Source organism: Oryctolagus cuniculus, chromosome 2, assembly GCF_051225735.1.
Source record: "Oryctolagus cuniculus isolate XC-2025 breed Fujian yellow rabbit chromosome 2, ASM5122573v1, whole genome shotgun sequence".
Taxonomy (NCBI): domain Eukaryota; kingdom Metazoa; phylum Chordata; class Mammalia; order Lagomorpha; family Leporidae; genus Oryctolagus; species Oryctolagus cuniculus.
Window position 1 is genome coordinate 172,187,342 of NC_142868.1, and position 21,720 is coordinate 172,209,061.

The 21,720-nt window shown below is 36.1% G+C and overlaps 1 long non-coding RNA gene and 1 pseudogene across 2 annotated transcripts in view; one reads left to right on the forward strand and one right to left on the reverse strand.

Annotated features, from left to right (window-relative positions):
- Nucleotides 1-21,720, forward strand: part of LOC103347702 (uncharacterized) — a 465,331-nt gene that overhangs the window by 382,703 nt on the left and 60,908 nt on the right. The window contains exon 5 of one of the 2 annotated variants that reach the window (XR_016230485.1): nucleotides 13,105-13,278. The exons of the other annotated variant lie outside the window; for it this stretch is intronic. This is a non-coding gene — a long non-coding RNA (uncharacterized LOC103347702). Of the gene's footprint in view, nucleotides 1-13,104; nucleotides 13,279-21,720 lie in introns of those variants that run through there. 2 annotated transcript variants of the gene reach the window in all.
- Nucleotides 11,670-12,792, reverse strand: LOC100340896 (Y-box-binding protein 1 pseudogene; annotated as a pseudogene).

Genomic DNA, 21,720 nt, shown 5'->3' on the forward strand with positions numbered 1-21,720 from the left:
AGACAATGAAGAGATACAGTCTCGGTTCAAAAAAATTTCATTAAACCAATATACTATACCTGCAAAGCTCTCATTTATAAATGAAGGTGAAATAAAGATCTTCCAAAACAAATAGAAGTTGAAAGAATTGGTAATCACTTCTTAAGCCTAACAAATGATACTTAAGTATGTACTACACACAGAAGCAGAGAGAGATAGTTATCATCATGAAAGAATGCGAAGGCAGCAAACTTCTAGTAAAAGTACAAAGGATATCCAAAAATTATGATAAGAATATTTTTAAAAAATGGGCCAATTTGCTACTTATCTATAATAACCTTGCATGTAAATAGCCTAAATTCTCCAGTTAAAAGATATGGACTGGCTGAATGAACTGAAAATTAAGACCCATCTATTTGATGTCTATAAGAAACACACCTTATCAACAAAATTACACAGACTGAAAGTGAAAGGGTAGAAAAAGATAGTCCAGGCTAATGAAAAGCAAAAATGAGCAAGAGTAGCCATACTAATATCAGACAAAATAGACATTAACACAAAAACCATTAAAAGAGACAAAGAAGGGCATTTTGTGATGACTAAGAGATCAACTCAACAGTAAGATGTGATTATAATAAATATATGCACCCAATGCCAAGTATTTAAAACAAAAGTTAATGGGTCTAAAAGGAGACCTAGAGTCCAATACAATAATAAAGGCTACTTCACCCCAGGTTCATCAATGGACAGATCAACAAGACAGAAGATCAACAAAATAAACAATAGAGCTAATTTACAGTATGTACCAAATGGAAATAACATATCTACAGAGCAACTCATCTCACAGTTGAAGAATACAAATTCTTTTCATCAATGCCTGGAACTTTCACTAGGACAGACCATATCCTGGGATGTAAAGTATGTCTCAGCAAATCAAAAAAAAATTAAAATCATGCCATGTCTCCTCTCTGACTGCATTGTAATCAAGCTGGAAATTAACAACTTAAGAATCTCTAAGAAAACACACAAATACATGGAGAAAACAACATGCTCCTGAATTAACAGTGGGCCATAGAAGAAATCAAAAGGGAAATAAAAAATTTCCTGAAATGAATGACGATGACAATATAACACATCCAAACTTATAAGATAAAGGAAAAGCAGTGTTAATATGGGAGTTTATAGCAATTAGTGCCCGAGTCAAGAAATTGGAAAGACATCAAATAAATGAGCTATCAATGCATACCAAGGGCCTAGAAAAACAACAACAAATAAAACCCAAAAGTAATAGGAGGGTAGAAATAATTAAAATTAGAGAAGAGAAAAACAAAATTGAAACCAAGAAATAATACAAAAGATCAGTGAATTGAAGACCTGTTTTTTTGAAAAAATATAAACAAAATTGATACATTGTTGGCCCAACTATCCAATAAAAAAAGTAGAAGACCCAAATCTACAAAATCAGAAATGAAATAGGAGATATAACTATGGATACCATAGAAATTTTTAAAAATTGTTAATGATTAATAAAAATAGCTTTATGCCAAGAAATTTGAAAATCTAGATAAGTAGATAGATTCCTGGACACACACAGTCTACCAAAATTGAGTTATGAAGCCACAGAAAATCTAAATAGACTAATATCCAAAATGGAGATTGAATTAGCAATAAAGGCTTTCCCAATAAAAGAAGACCAGGTCAAGATGGATTCACTACTGGATTCTACCAAACTTTTAAAGAACTAATCCCAATTCTTCTTAACTATTCAAAACAATTGAAAGGAATGATATCCTCCAAAAATCCTTCTATGAGGCCATTTTCACCTTAATTTCAAAACCAGAAAAAGATACAACAAAGAAAGAGAACTATGGACCAATCCCTGATAAACATAGATGCAAAATCCTCAACAAAATGCTTGTTAATTGAATCCAATAACACATCAGAAAGATCATTCATCTGGACAGAATGGGTTTTATCCCTGCTATGCAGGTCTCATTCCACATACTCAAATGAATAAATGTGATACATCATATTAACAAATGGAGAATAAACACCATATGATTTTCCTCAGTTGATGCAGAGAAAGCATTTGACAAAATATAACACCATGATAAAAACATTAAGAAAATTAGTTATATAAGGTACATACCTCAAAACAATCAAGACAATATGTGATAAACCAACATCCAGTGTCATATTGAATTGGGAAAATCTGGAACTAATTAAGTAAAATCCAGAATCAGAGAAGGATGATCATTCTAACCATTATTATTCATTATAGTTCTGGCATTTTTAACCAGAGACATTAGACAAGAAAAAGAAAAGGAATACAAATTGTAAAGGAGAAAGTCCTATTATCCCTGTTTGTAGGGGAACTAAAAGATTCCACTAAGAGATTATTGGAATTCATAAGAGAGTTTGGCAAAGTTGCAGGATATAAAGTCAGCACTTAACAATCAATAGCCTTTGTTTACACAAATAATGCTGTGTTGGGAAAGTGCTTGTAAGATCAATCCTATTCACAGTAGTTACAAAAATTTTAAATACCTTGGATAAATTTAACTAAAGATGTGAAAAATCTGTACATTGAAAATTAGAAAATAATGAGGAAAGAAATAGAAGAAGGCACCAAAAAATGGAAAAATCCTTTATGTTCCTGTGTTGGGAGAGTTAATATCTTCAAAATGTACATACTATCCAAAACAGTTTACAGCTTCAGTGCAATCAAAATACCAAAGATATTCTTCTCAAATCTTGAAAAAATGACTCTAAAATTCATATGGAATCACAAGAGACTCTGAATAGATAAAGTAATCCTAAACAATAATAAGAAAGGTGGAGGCATCACAATATCTGATTTCAAGGCATATAACATGGAAGTTACAATCAAAACAGCTTTGTTCTGTCATAAGTATAGACATGTCAACAAAAGGATCGGAGACCCCAGAAATTAATTCAAACAACCAATTAATCTTTGACAAAGGAGATGCAGTCACTTCCTGCAGAAAAGACAGGATCCTTCAACAAAGGATGTTGAGAAAATTGGATCTGTGCATACAGAAATATGAAACAAGACTGATACGTTAAATGCTATATACAAATCAATTCACAGTAGATCAGGGATTTAAATGTAAGACCCAAAGGCTTCAAACTAATAGAGGGAAACTTTGCAAGACATTGGCATATAGAAAGTCTTTTTGGCTAAGACCCCAGCAGCACGGGCAATAAAGGCAAAAATAGACAAATGGGATTTTATTAAGCTAAGAGTCTTCTTCACTACCTGGGAAATATTCAGCAAAATGAAGAGTCAATGGACAGAATAGAAGAAAAGATTTGCAAACTATACAGATGAAAGTGTATTAATATCCGGAATATATAAGGAGCTCAAAAAGCTCAATAACAATAAAAGAAACAATCCAGGTAAAACGTTGGCTAAGTATATGAACATGAATTTTTCAATAAATAAAATACAAAAGGCAACAGACACATGAAAAAATTCTCACAACCACTAGCCATCAGGGAAATGCAAATCAAAACTGCAATGAGGTTTTATATCATTCCAATTAGAATGGTTTTCATACAGAAATCAATAAACAATAAATGGTGGTGAGGATGTAGGGGAAAAGGTACCCTAATACGAGGTTGGTGGGAATGTAAACTAGTATAGCCATTATGGAAGACTATATTTCAATTCTTCAGAAATCTGAAAGTATATACAATATGACCCAAGCATTCCACTCCTAGGAATTTACTCAGAGGAGGCGAAATCAGTATTTGAAAGAGTTATCCCCCATGTTTATAGCAGCTCCACTCACAATAGCTAAGATAGGGATTCAACTCAGATGTCCATCCAATGTTGGCTGGAAAAGCAATTATGATCTATTTACATGATGGAATACTATTCAGTGAAAACAAATGAAATCCTGGCTTTTGCAACAATTATGGATAAAACTGGAGACCCTTATGCTTAGTGAGATAAGCCAGTACCAAAAAGACAAGTATCATGTGTTTTTTAATGATTTCTGGTAACTGATATACAGGGTGCAATAAATGTGATAAATGTGAGTGAAATTATAATTCAAGATTTGATTATTGTTTATGGCCCTTGCCTATATTCTTAGGGAACAGTGTTTTTTCTACTTACTACTTGTTGAATTCTTTATTTCGTGGATGGTTAAAATTGTGATTATAAAGAAAATTGAAAGTGTCATTTTAAATATTAAAAGAAAAATGAGAAAAAGATGGTAGGTGGGAGGGAAGATAGGATAAGAACTATTATGCTTTTAAACTGTATTCATGACATTTGTTCTGTTTTACAAATAAAAAATTTGAAAACCTGAACAAATGGAAAAAAACCCTCTGTGTTTGGTCTCCAGTTGAGAAAACAGGGAAGAACGTGGCAGAGGGCGTTTCTAGGAGGGCTGTGTGAGTCATGCTGGAAGATGTAGTAGTTATGTCAAGAGCATTGCAGTGAGCCTCAAAGGCTGGACCTCAGCAATAGAACCCTTAAACTGTTGTACAACAAAGTGTGGTAACAGCTACATAATAGTTTTCTCATGATATCTGAGGTATAAAAGTCTTATTAGCCAAACTCATGTGGACCTGGGGTTTATATCACATACTTTACATGGGGTTTATATCACATACCTACTCACTTTGTCATTTCCATCGAGATGTTGATGTGTGTTCTTTTCAGTTACTGCTCATTACAGAAAGTATATTGCCTGCACAGAACCTAAGGGCTAGGTTTTCTGCATGCCTGAGGTTAGACATATGACATAGAAGATATATTTGAGGCATTTGTATGTCATGTTCTGAGTTTTCTTTCCATGTCTTTTCCCATTGTATATCATGCAATTGATCTTTGCCTTCTAAACCTTTAAAAGGTGTTTGTATATTGGGCATGATTGATTTAAATGTTTTCTCCAGTTTGTTATGGTTTTATGATTTTTCTTATTTTTATTTTGCAAAAAGAATTAACGCATTCCAATCCAATCCATCAACCTTTCCACATATTCTGGATTCTGAATTATACTATAAAAGCTTTTCCCAACTCCCAGGTAATACTGGAAAGTCTTCTAATACTTGTATGATTGCCATTGTATATTTACATTTATGATATATTTGGAGTTTTTGTTCTAATATAAGGTGATATATCATTTTCAAGTATTCAACTTCACTTTCAACAAGATAAATAAAAATTGAAACTATCCAGAGATTTCATCTCTCATATGTCAGATCAGAAAAACTATAAAAGCTTTACAGGATCTGAGGCACAAAGTGCTAGAAAACAGGCACTGTGGTATATTACAGGTAAGAATGTAAACTGTTACTACTGCATGGACAGATATCAGTATCTAAAAATTATACATGCAAACACATTTATATGTATCTGTATTCAGTACAACACACATACACACACAATACACAGTCTTTCTACTGAAGGGATCTCGAAGCAATGACATTTGATGACTAAAGGAGCACATCTTGCTTGATTTCAAAGTTCCATTCCCTGTTAAAGGGAACTATAGTTCATCTGAGAGTGAACAGTAATCTATGACAAGAAAATATGAGGTAATCCTGGAATATCGTGTGGCATAAAGCCAAGAAGTACTTAGAAGCAAAAGAGTCGTGTCAAAATGCTATGGAAGTCAATTTGAATAGGCCCTACTGGCCGTAAGTTGTGGAATTTGAGCATTTTAAAAAATGTTTATGATAGACATTATGGTAAATGCATTGTCACAGCTTCTGTGAGTTGATGGTTATAACTGTGAGATAGTGAATGATGCAAATTTTAAAGCACCTTTTTTCCCAGAAATTTATCAATTAGTAAATTTAGAAGGTATGGTAGAATTAGAATATCATCATTGGCAACTTTAAGCAGATTAGAGAAAGCTTTCTCAGTGGATCCTAAAACTTTTACATGAATTGTGGTTGGCAAATAGAACATTTAGTTAAAATGAATTTATTCTCTACACTAATTATTTGCCCACTGAATTTTATTGGGGACAATGCACCTTTCCAAAGAATCACTTATCTTTACTTTTAGTGTGACAACTGGGTATCTTGCAACTCTTGATATAACAAAAAGTACCCTCAAATACCAATTGTTCTTCCCAAATATGATTAGCCTGAACTTATTGATACCTATTAATAAGAAGGCAATCAGAAAATCCAAAATATTATCTTCTTCAGAGTAACTCAATTGGACTTTTTAAAAAAATCAATGTCTCTAAAAACAAAGAAAAACAATAAAAATGTGTGACTTCTAAATTAGCAGAGGCTAATTGAGTGAAATGCTCTGATATTCATTGTATCCTATATTTTAAAAATCATAAAATATATTTTTGAACAACTGCATTGGCGACATTTTGTATAGTAAATGGTATAGCTAATTTTCTTCTTGTAGGATGATATTCTTATCTTTGTGAGATGGATAATAAAATATGTAGGGGGGAAGACTCATCATTTCTGCAGTTAATTTTCAGATTTCTCTGAAAATAAAGTCTGACACATCCAATACACCCACAGGAATAGATGTGATAAAATGGTAACAATTGGTGAACATAGGTGAAAGAATTCAAGTCTTCATTATATTAGTCTTTCAACTTTTCTGTGAGTTTGTAAGTTTTAAAAATAGGAAGCTGAGAATAAAAGTAAATCCCATGGGTTATATAATGAGGATTTCTGATGTGGTATATGAGCCCAAACTGTTGACTTAGACAACTGCAGTCCTGCTCAGCAGTAGATGGTTAGATGATTAGCAGTAGATGATTAAAATATTTCAAATATATAGCTAATGTTTCAAATCCATAGCTAGTGTCTATGGATTTTGCATGTATATATTTAACCCTGGATTGAAAAATATTCAGAAAAAGCCTCTAAACTGGGTATGTAAGGACTTTTTATGTTGTCATTTTCCCTACACAGTATAGTATAACAACTATTTATTATAGAATTTGCATTGTATTTTAAGAACTCTAGAGAGGATTTAAAGTATGTAGAGACATAAGTATGTAATATGCAAATACTATACCATTGTATAGAAGGGACTTGAACACCTCATTTCTAATACTATTGTGATGTTTGGAAAAGAGTTCCAAGAATATTGTAGAAGGGTCTTTAGTTTGACCAAGAGGAAAAGCCTACTATATTTCACTCTACACCCCCTTTCTACTTACCATAAATTTTAATTTAGAAAACTAAGCATGCTTATTTCATTCATTCAATATTAGAAATTGAGCATGGACTCATCTCATACTCAGCTTTCAAGAGAGGGACCTTCTCACTGACTTCTGGGACTCCAGCACCAGTTTCCTTCACCCCCAATCCCACTGCTCGTTTCTTCCTTGTTTCCATAACCTATTGCTGTTTCCTCCTTTTTCACTTTTTTCTCAGCCTGTACCTCAAAGAATGCCAGAAGACCCTAAAGAAAAAAAAAGTATGAGTTTATTTTTCAAGTAGTAGAATTATAAAAATAAAAGCCGTTTATTTTTCAGAACTTTTCCCACTTACACTGTTGGCTTATTTTTGCTCAAATTTCAGTAGGAGACCATACAAACTTAATCATTTTAGTGTTTTCTATTAAAGAAATACCAGGAGTAAATAGGATATGAAAGGTGAGATTTGGGTATTTTTCAAAGTACTGATCTAGTAAAGTTCTATTTGAATTGTGCTAGATAGCTAACCTTCCCTGGGAATGCCCTTTTAAATAATAGAACACAGAAGGAATCCTACAGATAGTATTGCTGATGATGCATTTCCAGAAGTAATACACACATGCTGTCTCCTCTCAAGAGACTAATGGAAGACTCAAAAGATGGCAAGTAATTTGGATATGGATATTTAAACAGTAAAAACATAAATGGATAGGAAAATTATTTTTAAAAATCAAATGACCCACTTTGAGGCTTTAAAACAATGTGATATGACTTAGACTGATTAAAATTTAGAATCACCATATATAAATCAACCTTGAAATATGCTTCACTCTAGTATTTTTCTTTTGAAGGAAAACAAAGGGGGATGAATTGATAGCACTGGAAAAAAGAGGTAGGCATTCCCCTGGTGATTATGCTGCCTAAGGCATTTTCATTGTACAATTTATTTAATGTTTCCTGGGATTTAATTTTGAGCAATAATGTATTCAAAATCCATTTAATGACAAATTGTGTTATTTACGGATCTAGCAAGCCCTAATATACGCCTATAAACATGAAACTCCATTGACTTAGTTCCTAATTTGATATTCCACAAAAAGAAAAATATTACTTTTATACACTATAAAATAACAAGATAACCAAAGTGGTGTGTTCTCTTTATATGTAACTATTTATTGATTACTTTTCTCTGCAAGTTTTGCACAGTATTTTTGATCCATTCAGGTTACACAACTACTTTTGGAAGTGGTTATGGGAAAAAATTTTGCTGATTGATGTAGTATCTTCAGAAATGAGCAAGACACAAATTAAAACATCAAGGAACTTTTAGTCTTACACAAGCCTAGAGCTGAATATCTTCTATCAGGCCTTGAACCCAAGCTGGGCATCCTTGCATGATTCTAATTTCTGTAGAATTAGAATTTGCATTCAATAATGTATGTGTCAATCAGTCAATATATGTATAAGTCTCTCTCTCTCATATATATATATATATATATATATGTAAATACAATTTATTTCCATATAGAGCTACAAGAAAAGTGCTATTGAGAATAGCAGGAGAATGGAATATAATATCTGACTGGGAATAAAGGAAAGACTTCATGGAATAGGAACCACTTGAATTATATCTTGAAATGTGAGCAGGTCTAAAATATGTAGTTATGTTGAAATGAAATGCTACATTGCCCATGGAAATACAAGTATACAAAATGGTATACACAATAGCTAGTGACAAAGTAAAATGATTCAGAATGCTTTGGCTATATAAAGTGTAAGTAGATGAATACCCACACAATGGCTATGCAATGAGTGTTTGTTGAACAAGTACACAAATATATATGATGCTCATACCATCATTCTAGGATTCACCTTAGTTGGGTATGAATAATAATACTCCAAAAGAATGTTATACACTATGTGGTCTTACAAAATAGCTTCCCTGAAACATTGGAATTAAGCTGGTTTTATGTATCTCTTCAAAATCGCTTCCTATGTCTTTGGTTTGTTTATAGTGTATATGTGACAAGATTTCATTTTCCAATTGCTGGCGACCTAAGAGTGTGAAAGTGCCTGTAGAAAGTGCCTCTGGGTCTGCAAGCTGCTTACGTATATTTAATGCTTCAGGGAAATAAGATTGAAATAAGATTTGAAGTTTCCTAAGAGAAGAGTGATCTTTGACCTAGAAAAGAGAATTCAGTGAGAAACTGAAAGAAGGGGTTTCCCAAATATAAGGGAGACTACCATATGGCATCCTGGTATATTATGGGAAACTGAATTTTTTTTTTAAAAAAATCAAACAGTCCTGGCTTTAAATTCTGATTCTGATTCCCACTAACATTGCTATTTTGAGACCATTGCAAAAGCCTTGAGCTTCATTTTTCCTCCTTTGTAAAATGGCACAAAATGCCTTTCACGACTGTTGTGAGGATTAAATGAGGTAATGTTTATAGCAAGCATCTGACCCCTGCTGAGTGCACAGTACTCCCTTGTGGATCAGCTCTGAACCAATTATGTCATAATGTTTGCCTTGAAAAATGGGATACAAGCACATTACATTCTTTCCATGTTGCAGTTCTGTCAGTTTATCCTTGTATACAATATTTCTCAGAGATGTTTATAATTTATCTGTCTCTCCAGGGTCTTATTCAAGACTTTGTACCCAAGAGGAACCTAATAAGTTGTTCTTAAAAATAATTTCCATCAACACTTCATTCTGAGCTGACTTTGATTCCAAACAACCCTGAACCATACCCCCATCACTGACAAGTTTCATCTGTGTATTGAATTACTGATTTGAATTGATAATGTGTCAGCTCTGAAAAGATCATCCCTAACAGCTTTATTAAGTAAGCAAACACCAATCATGTGATTTACTGTTTAAAAAACAGAACATAGAAACTTCTCCCTTAAATAGGCATCTATTGTTTCACTGATTCTGCCAATTGCAGTTTTAGTGTGTTATTTAGGTTATGACCATTTGTTGCCAAAATCAGCAAGAAGTAAGCCTGTATTTGCAGTACATTGAGTTTCACATAAATTTGTAGCTGACCTACTTGCTCCTGCATCACAATATTCTCCTTTCCTAATACATTTAATTACACTAATGGTAAAAATTGCTTCTTTCTTTTGTGTTCTTAGTGTGCCTTCATACTAGCCAGAGACGGTGTCATCAGAGTTTGAATAAACAGAAGCTAATACATTGTGGGGAAGATAAGAAACATTTTTTCTTTATCCTGAACAAAAGGAAGCCTCTGGCCTTTTTAGCCTAGAAACAAATTATTGGAATCTGCTCCCTTAATATATATATATATGCTAAGTAGCTTGTACCAAAAGGCAATGCTCCTCTCTAGGCTAAATGAGTCAAGGACATTTTGTTCAATCTATAGGACAATATATGGCTTTTCCATTGTAGAACAGGATCGTCATTTCTAAAAGTTGAATAGAATGCTGCTTATAGAGGAGAAGCAAACATTTTCAGCTGGTTAAATCTGAGATGTTGAGTGAAGTTCATTACAATGCCCATAGCACTTTCGCTTGATCTTGGAGAGGCTGTCATTTCCTGGAGGCAGTTTATGTTTCTCAGGCTTTGTGGAGATAGTCAAACAAATATTTAAAACTATATTGCAGACGTAGAGTTAAATGTTCTTATTCTTAAATATTAACTTCATTTGTGCTGCTAGTTGAACATAACCTTATAATTTGTTGATAGTCAAAGATTATGTTAGAAATAGAAACTTGTGCCATTTCCTAGAACTTGTAGTTTGAGCAAGTTGGGGGTAAAAAGAAAGAAATAGTAGCAAAAAAGTCCTCAAAGCTGCTGTGGAGGGAATAAGAAAAGATGAGAGAGAGAAACTTAGTGTAATTATATAAGTGTTTTCCATTTCCCAAGGTGAGGAAAGTGCATTACGCCATCTTAGTTGTGTGGATTGTCCTGATTTCCTCACCTATTGACTTGTAACTTTTTTCTAATCTAATGTTCTCCCTGTATATTGGAAACCATCTTAAATCCAAGAATAAGGCAGAGATGCAAATGGATAGTTTAAAATAAGTTCCTATTGTTTAATAAAGAAATTTGTAAAGAGGATTAAATTCTATCCTTCTTGTTTCATGAAGGTATTTTATTTTATTTTATTTTTTATTAAGACCTTTATTAGCAGGTGCTTACAGTTTGTTGACTTTGTTTTGAAAAAATCAAGTTGTAAACTTTTATTACAAATTAAAAATGAAGTTCTTAAAAATCTCACCTTGACCAGATATGAAACAATTTAAAAACCTTTAAAGGTGTATTGAGAAAAACCAGGCTTTTTAAAAAAACACGTTTGTCATTACCAAAAAGAGTCATCTTTAGGTAAAAATAATAAAAAACCCATGCAGCATAGATAATGCAGAGAGTTCTAGTAATCTGGTCAACCGGCAAAAAGCAAGCACTTAAGGTCTTCAGCTCCAATCTTTTGTTCATTTCTTATTGCTGGAATTTCATATTCATTTCTTCTTGTTGGATGACTAAACTGGATGATAGTAGAGATGTTAAGCCGGCATTTACTCAGCCCCGCCCTGCTCAGCCTCCGGAGTGGATGAATTCCCAGCTGGTGGATCGGCCGCTTTTGTCTTTTTGCCATCTTGTGGTTTAGGGTTATCTGGGCGTCTGCATCGGTAATTGAAGTTGCGGCTGTACCGACGCTGAGGTGGCTGCTGACCCTGGGTCTCATCTCCTTGGTTTTCCTTATCTTCTTCATTGCCGTCCTCTCTAGGCTGTCTTTGGCGAGGAGGACCTCTGCGGAATCGTGGTCTATAACCCGGATACATATTCTGTCTCACTGGGCTACCTTGTTCTCCTGCACCCTGGTTGTCAGCACCTTCCAGCACTTCTCTCTGCATGGGAGGGTTGGGATACCGTGGTCGACGCCCATAGGGTCTCCGCATGTAGTAAGGTGGGAACCTTCACCTGCGGTAGGGCCGGCGTTGTTGGGCCTGGCCTTCGGGAGCGCTCTCCCATCCCTCATTCTTTTCCCCAGTCTCACTGTTCTGGTAATTCTGCCGGTAATTGCGTGGAGAACCCCTACGACGTGGGTAGCGTCTATAATGGTCACGGTCTGCTGCATATTTACTGCCTTGCACTGGAACCCCACCAGGGCCTGTAACATTTGCTGCCTCCGCACCCTTTTCTCCTTCAACAACATCAAACTCCACAGTCTCTCCATCTGCTACACTGCGGAAGGTACTTCCTGGGGTTATTCTTCTTTATGGCAGTCTGGTGTACAAATACGTCTTCCTTGGTGTCATTCTTGTTGATGAAACCATATCCGTTCCTTATACTGAACCATTTTACTGTTCCCAAAACCTTCGTTGCGATGACCTTCTTGTCCCTGCTGGCGGGCGCTGGCGATGTGAGGCCGCTGGGGCCACTGTTCCCTGCGCCGCTGCCGGTGGTGCCAAGCTTGGTTTCCGCGGCGCTGAGGGCGGGGGCGGCGGGCAGCTGCTGGATCTCGGCCTCGCTGCTCCTGGTTGCGGTGATGGTGACTGGGGCCGGCTGCGTCAGCAACTGCAGCTCCTCCCGGGGTGTGATGGCAACTAGGCCGGCAGCGGCGGTGGGGTTGCTCAGGGCTCTCTGGGGCCCGCTCTCCGCTCCCGCTACCGATTGAACTCTCATGAAGGTATTTTAAACATAGACCCTTTTAAAGGTACCGTTAAACACACACACGCACACACACACACACACACACACACACACACACATACACACTGTCAATTTCCCTTCCCAAGAGTCATGTCATATTTGCTTTCACTTTTGATCAAAGCCAAGGGCAAATGTTAACTCATAGTTTTGTAGAGAAGATTCCACTGCACTATCCTGCAAGTATAGATCCTCCCAGCAGCATGATTGGTTGATGAATAACATCTTGAGAATCATAGGAATGAAAGTTGATATTTCTCTTAGAGCCATGATTCTCTGGTTTTCCAGGTAAGCAGCAACAGTATCATCTGGGAACATGCAAGAAAAACATCATCTTTGGTTCTCCTGCAGACCTACAGAGTCCCGGAGGTCAGATGATTCTGATGCCCGTTCAGACTGGGAACCAGCATCTTAGATTACACAGTTCTCTGTGTGATAATCCCAGATGGGCTTTTACATCTACCCTACCACATTTTTGTTCTTGAAAAAGTACAAGCTTAACAAATAAATCTTGACAATTAAAAAATAGAAGATGAAGAAAGCAAAGAGGTTGAAGGAAGAGGAAGACAAAAAGTTGCAGCCCAACTACCGTGTACAAGAATGTTAGAAAGTTTTGTGACTTTCCATTGAGTATTTATTTTTAGTTGTAGGTTATTTGTTTTCCACATTATGCAGACATTTAGTAATACCTATGTATTCTAACCTGCACTTTAAATGTAACAACATTTTCCCTTGTGATTGCCTGGATTTATGAATCTCATGTTCAGATCTTTAAAAAATTCCTCTCATTTAACAATCTGCCTGTTACACATTTATATTTCACAGTTATAGTCAACTCTGGTAAATATATGTGCTTAAAGTATTTCTGACGTTTTTAAATATATTTTAATAGAGTCCTTTAAGTATACATTTTGAGTCTAAGTAAATGATTAACTTGTAGGATACTTTTATTCTGACCATTGTGTTAGGCCCACTTATTTCTGAGTCACATTGCATTAGCTCAGGAGGCAAACCTTTGTTAATTTTAGTTCTCTTTTTTAGCTTGTTTGCATTGCTACTAAATGTTGAATTAAATCTTCGTGAATGTGGCCCCAAGTTCAATCTTGTTCTAAGCTTGGAGTGCTGTCTACATCATCTCACCTGTGCAGATCTTCAAAGGCAACTTTAAAGAAAGTTGGATGCAATGCCAGCACTTCAGTAACATTGAGCATAAAACTTCTAACGCCTTTTTTCAACAACATTTCCTGACCTGCGTTCACCAATGTACTTCCATGTTTCATATCCATTTATTTTTAAATGTTGGCTTATTTATTTTCACTTTACTTGAAAAGGGGAAGGAGAGAGAGAGAAACACACATGCACACACGCACACACACAGACCTACGGATCTTTCATCTGCAGGTTCGTTTCTCAAATGCCTGCAAAAGCAGGGCTGGGCCAGGCCAAGTCTGGTAGCCCAGAATTTGATCTGGGTCTCTGACATGGGTGGCAGGGACTCAGTACTGGAGCTATCATATGTTACCTCCAAAAGTTGCACATTGAAAGCTTGAATGGGAAGCAGAGCCAGGACTGTAACCAGGCATTCTGATAATGAGATGTGTGCCTCTTAACCTCTGTGTCAAATAACTACCCCACATACCCATGTTCATATTTAAATTTCCATTTAAAAGCCACACCCAGTGGTTTCAAGCCACCTTTCATATCCTTGTCTTTGCCTTTTCAAGTTCCTATGTGCCCCTTTCCTTTTTCTCTTTTAAGTCTATTTTCAAAAAAATAATGTTTGTAATTAAGCTAAGGCTATGTATTCAGTCTCCTACACTGAGATAAATACTTTTGATAGATCTACTTATTTATTTATTAGTGGGTTTCCACACAACTTGGAATTCTACAATTACCTAATCTCCATGTATTTTCCTTATCTTCCTCATTAATTGTCTGAGTTTCTGTTTGTCAACTTCCCTCTCCTCAACCCGGGCATTACTCTTACTCAGAGGGATAGAGATGAGCAAGCATGATCTCTGAATTCCATGTCACTGAATTCTTAACCCACTTCACCCAGGTTTCTGTTCTAGGTTATGAATTTGGGGTTTGAGTGGAGGATTCAGCAAACAAAGGCCCTTCGTGTATTCTTCCTGTAAATGGATCCAGAATGGTTGCCAAATCAATAAATCTTTGAAAATTCATCTTTCCTTTACTTAAGAGCACTTAGAGAAACTGTCTTTAGTCTTTCTGTCTAGGGGGAGAAGTCCAATTTAATGAATCTGTTTCCACAGAGGCCTACAAAGAAGGAATACGGCTTTGAAAGTGTTTGACATACACCCAGGGAATAGTTACATGCCTTGCAAACCTCTATCAGGATGCAACAAAAGTTAAGGAAATACATTCAATGTTAAACCAAAATTAATAATAGTCCAATTACCACTTTTCACTCTATTCCAATGTATTTTCAATCTAATCATTGCAGTACTTTCTTTGTACCATGTTTGTACAGACTGTACCCCTAGAATGAATCAAATTTCTTTTTTTTAAAGATTTATTTATTTATTTACAAGTCAGAGTTACAGAGAGAGAGAGAAAGAGAGAGAGAGAGAGAGAGAGAGAGATCTTCCATCTGATGGTTCACTCCCCAATTGGCTGCAATGGCTAGAGCTGTGCCGATCCGAAGCCAGGAGCCAGGAGCTTCTTCCAGGTCTCCCACATGGGTGCAGGGGCCCAAGGACTTGGGCCATCTTCTACTGCTTTCCCAGGCCATAGCAGAGAGTTGGATTGGAAGTGGAGCAGCCGGGTCTCGAACCATCACCCATATGGGTTGCCAGCACTGCAGGCCAGGGCATTAACCTGCTGCACCACAGCGCTGGTCCCTGAATCAAATTTCACATGCACCCGCACAGTTCATTTAATTTTCCCCTTAAATTTGGACTGAACAAGTCAGTGATTGAATGGAATGGGGGAGATGGCTTCCGTAATAAAATAAGAGATTGGTCAGTTAAATGATACCCCTTCCAACATTTTTAAAAAGTGAAAATCACTTATTAAGTAATGAAAAAATACCCATGTATTAATATAAAGTAACTGGAAGAATATTTATGGGCTTCTAAGTTTACATTTGTCCTATCAGTATTCTCAGTAAATGAAGAGCATCTGGCAAAAAACACATTCAAGTAGCTGAAAGCTCAGTCAAAATTAATTAACCCATTGTTTCAAACAACAACCTTATGCAAATCTATTCTAGAATAAGTTCTATTTAAAAATTAGGACACTTAAACTTCTAGCAGTATTGAGATTTGAATCTGAAAATTCTCCCATTTTAAAAAGATATAAATGCTGCTCAAAATATAATAGGTATCTTCACATCTTAAATATATACTTATGGTCATTATAGCATAAGGGAAAATGACAGCAACATTGAAAAGAAAATTGAAAATCAGAAAGGTGTGAGTCTCGAAGGTCTGGTTTGTCTAAGCGTGTTTGCCAATTCCTGTAAATGTTCATTTGTAATGAACATTTAAGAACTGGACACCATACCTAGTCTGTCTGCAAGGTTGGATCTGACATACTTGTATAAGGCAAACATTTCCTTGGAAATCGCCTCATCACGCCCTTTGTTCAGGGACCAGCTGCTCACCACTTTGTTCATTAAGGAGATCCTGCAGCGAAGGAGCAAAAGTGTCTAATTTCATAATCCTTTTGATTTTACCTTACAGCTGGCATAAGTCATAGCAAAGATAGGGGATGGGATTACATGCAGCAGCATACCTAACCCCAATAATTAGTTCTTTCCAACATCAGGGCAAAATGATTTTGAGAAGCCCTGTCTTCTCAAACTCATTTATCCCTTGTGATGCTTTTATCTTGGAGCATATCTTCTTTTCTGACATGGCCATTCATGTCAACCCTGTCCCATTAGACATATCTGTATAAGGCATTGACTTACTGAAGGGTACACAGTTTTAATAATTGAGCTTCTAGGTTGCAGAAGAAGTCAAGGTTTTACCTAAACATGTTTCTGTATCTCTGAATATGTCAATTGATTACATTCCTTCGGTCCAGAGTACATAGGACTGTTCAACAAGTTTGGAAAGCAAACAATGGTCGCTGCACAAACTTTACACAAGAGTCTTTCATTAATTCATGTAATATGTGGTGATTTTTGTAAGTATATAAGTGTTTCCTACCAGCTTGTAATCACCCTTTTAGTTAGTGTTAGTCACATTTCCTCTTCCTTCTCTACATGACTAAAAACTGGGAGAGATGGCAGCAGTGTTCCCACTTTATTCTGCCATGACTATTTAAATACTACTAGTTCTTATAGGACTCTAAGAGAAGTAAAAAAATATGGTGTTGCTATAATAATGCAAGTTATTATTAAGCAGTCCAGTATGGGCTCTCTTGAAGTTAGTTGGGTAAGAATGAGGGTGAAAAAAACAGGCAAAGAAGGATAGTTGGGTTTTTGTCTTTGGTCTGTGAGGCTTATCTAGAATTCTACCCCAAGAGAAATGACAGCATATATGTGGTAGCAGCAAGGGTTATAAAAACAATGCCTTTCTCATTATAAGTGAGGAGAAGAAAAATTAAGGGTGGGGAAAATGAACAGAGACATTAAGAATGAAAAAATGGATGGATATATTGATTTATTCATTCAATAATGCATTCATAGTCACTATGGTTAAGGGAGGCAGAAGATCACCCATTAGGAACCTCTTTATCATGTACCACTAGACATTTCATCTCACTAATTTCTTAGCATCTTTTACCTAAAGACTTTGGGCAGTAGATTATTATCTGTTCCTTAGTTAGGCTATTATTATGCCTTTGCTTTTATTGTTTGGCTGCTCCTAACAGCAGTAAATACATCTGAATCTACATAAATAATACATTCCATCACATTTCTTCCAGTGATTCCCTCAGTTAAGTAGTTTTTCTAAAGGGATTTTTGTTTAACTCATTTTGACATTTGGGTTTAGTGCATGAATTAGCCATTTTGAGCTTATTCATAGCTTTGATCTATTTAGATGCTAGCTCAGCACTGTGAGACTGTGTGGAATGTGACTCACCATGACAGTTTTAGGCACAGTCAATGAGCTGGAAATTTTTTCCTTGACCTTTCTTGTTCTGTCTAATGGTGGTCACAATCTCAGTAGTCAGTGCTTAATGATTCTGCAAGTAGGTATTAAAATACCCAGCTCCTTCTCCTTTATGATTGATATGTAAAGGTTTCCAGAAGGTAAACTTGATTTGTAATTTAACAAATAAATAATACAAACCTGTAAAGCAGGGGAAATTACCATACGTTTTCCCCAAAGGTTGAAATAACTAATAAAGGTATCATAGAGTGGAAAGATCTTTTCTAGGATGGAATTTGGAGTTGGATACATCAAGGTTTAGATGCCAAGTTTTCTTCTTCAACAGTAAGATGGAGATACACACAGGGCCTCCTGGGCCAGGGCACTCTGAACTTTAAATGAAAATGTGTGTGAGGAATTCAATAGAGTGCATCATTCTTTCCAGACATAGATAAGAGCTAGTATTAGTATCAATATTTATAGCCTTGTTTGCAATTTATGTTGCTCTACCTTACTGACTGAAGGATCTGAAAGAATGGCATGCATCTTCTCCATAAACTCAGCTTCTTGGTGTCTGCAGCTAAAAACGGTGTCTTGTTTAAAAATGAATCCACCACATACAGCTGTACAAAGGAACCATCATCAAAAACAGATAGGCTATGTTCCTCATGCTTTACAGATTGAATATCAGTAAAACTTTGAATTTACTGAATATTCTGAATATAGCAATGAGTATTAAGAATATTAAAGATATTTTTGCATTTCTTATTTTATTTATTTAATCAGTAAGGTTATTTAGATTATTCTTAGGGTAAAACACTTGCCTCCCACTAGGGGGCTACAAGGGCAATAGAAACAGAGTCCTGGATTTCGCTTTCCAGATTTCACTAGCAGTGTGTGCATGATTCTTATTTCTCAGAATATAATTATTAAGTTGTAAATGTTAACTTTTGTCTTAAGAGAGAAATACTCGATTATGCTACTCACAGATCATTTCTTGGAATAGGCTGGGATGATGATGGAATTTGCAGCAGAAAAAACTTCATCTACATTTACATGTGATCCTCACATCTCCAAGTAGAAAAGAAACACATTCAAATGGGAAAACAGCTGCTACCATGTAATTAGCAAATTGTACAGCTGTCTTGTCATGCTGAGGCCACTTTGCTTTGATTATGTGCTGTTTTGATAATATGGCAGTGAAATCAATTATTAATAAGGATAGATTTTAGGTGCTAAAGTTCTAAGTTCTTTAGAATAAAGATAAAGAGATGTAAAGATATTTAAGGCATCTGAGTTAGCAATGGAAATTTCAGTCATAACTGTCCTGTGGCTTAGGTTGATACACTACCCATAAGTGTGGTAAATGCAATTTTGGTATGGACTGGAAAACTTTGGTTACTTTTTTGACCCTGAAGTGGTCATTTTCACTCAAACTAGAAGACTATAACCTCAATACATCCTCTTAATGGACTCACATACTGTCATCAGTTAACATTCCAAGATTGTTTTCATTCAAAAGAGTGAAGCTTTTTAATCTCATAGTGTGAGAGTGGAGAAATTCAATTATGGCACAGGAAGACTACTCCAATTAAAAGTGCTTGTTTTCCTCTGCACAGGCATTACACCATCAGAGGATGGGTTTTGAGATGCCATGGGGAAATTCTAGCTGTCTAAAAAGTGTGCATTTAAGAGACAAATGGATTAATTCATGGCATATAAATTTCTAAAGTGAAGTGTTCCCCAACTTTTTTGTTGTCCTCAAACCACATATAGAAAATGATAACATTTACTGTACTGAATCAGAAAATTTTGAAATATAGGGCATATTGATGAAAATACATATATCCTTGTCCTGACTGTCGTGGAACAACTTACTATTTTATTCCTTTTAGTATTTTTTTGATCTATTTAATCCCATTGGTTGAACTCTTTAATTTTTTTTTTATTTTTTTGACAGGCAGAGTGGACAGTGAGAGAGAGAGAGAGACAGAGAGAAAGGTCTTCCTGTGCCGTTGGTTCACCCCCCAATGGCAGCCGCGGCCAGCGCACTGCGGCCGGCGCACCGCGCTGATCTGAAGCCAGAAGCCAGGTGCTTCTCCTGGTCTCCCATGGGGTGCAGGGTCCAAGCACTTGGGCCATCCTCCACTGCACTCCCGGGCCATAGCAGAGAGCTGGCCTGGAAGAGGGGCAACCGGGACAGAATCCAGGGCCCCGACCGGGACTAGAACCCGGTGTGCCGGTGCCGCAAGACAGAGGATTAGCCTAGTGAGCTGCGGCGCCGGCCTTGAATTCTTTAATTAACACACAATTATTCTTTGGTGTTTAAATTTAACTGAAAAGTGATCCCTGTTAAATATAAGAGTGGGAATAAGAGAGGGAGGAGATGTACAGTTCGGCACATGCTCAATTGGACTTACCCCTAATGGTAGAGTTAGAGACGTGCCAGTGGATTCCAATTCAATCCCATCAAGGTGGCATGTACCAATGCCATCTCACTAGTCAACTATCAGTTACAGTTCATAATTGATCATAATGATAGGATTGGGAGTCAAAGGGATCGCATAAACAAGATTAGTGTCTGCTAATACTAACTGATAGAATTAAAAAGGGAGAGAATGATCCAACATGGGAAGCAGGATACACATCAGACTCATAGAATGGTGGATGTCCTGAACAGCACTCTGGCCTCAGAATCAGCCCTTAAGACATTCGGATCTGGATAAAAAGCCCCTGAGAGTATTTCAGGCATGGAAAGCCAAGACATTGTGGCAAAAAAAAGGACCTAAATGAAAGATCTCTGTGAGTGAGATCCCAGCGGAAAGAACGGGCCATCAAAGAAGGAGGTACCTTTCTCTGAAGAAAGGAGAGAACTTCTACTTTGACTATGGCCATGTCTAAATAAGATTGGAGTTGGCGAGCTCAAGAGGCTTCCAAACCTTTGGAAGCTCATGACAAGAGCCTCCGGTGATTACTGATGCATAAATAAGAGTGTCAATTGTTAAATCAACAATAGGAGTCACTGTGCACTTATTCCCCATGTAGGATCTCTTGCCTTAATGTGTTGTACTATGTGAATTAAGGTATAGCTAGTACTCAAACACTCAAAAAGTACTTTATACTTTGTGTTTCTGTGTGGGTGCAGTCTGTTGAAATCTTTACTTAGTATATACTAAATTGATCTTCTGTATATAAAGATAATTTAAAATGAATCTTGATGTGAGTGGGATGGGAGAGGGAGTGGAAGATGGGATGGTTGTGTATGGGAGGGAGGCTATGGGAGGAAAAAGCCACTATAATCCAAAAGTTGTACTTTGGAAATTTATATTTATTACATAAAAGTTAAAAAAATAAAAAAACCACAAATAATTAATACATTCTTAATATGTGTCCCTGATCTTTGGTAATTACAAGAGTACCTAAAAGGTAATCTACAGAAGTGAAATTGACACTTTGAGATGTCATAACTTTGCACAGCTCTTGTCTCAAATATTGTTTTTTATTTTTTATTTTTCATACTATTTGTTGAACTCATTACTTATTGTAGGGCTTATCTTACATTTATAGAAGTTAATTGAAAGTAAATTTTAGTTAAAAATAAGAATGGGAATGGAAAAAGGAGGAGGAAGAAGAATGGGGGTGCAGGTGAGAGGGAAGGTAGGGTGGAAAGATTCACTGTGTTCCTAAATTTGTATTTATGAAATGCATGAAGTTCATATACCTTAAATACAATTTAAAAAAATCAGTAATGGGATGAACATTGGTCTAGCAGTTAAGAATGTTTGGGGCACCTTGCATGTCATATTAGAATGCCTAAAATTAAGTCCCAGTTCTGTTCCTG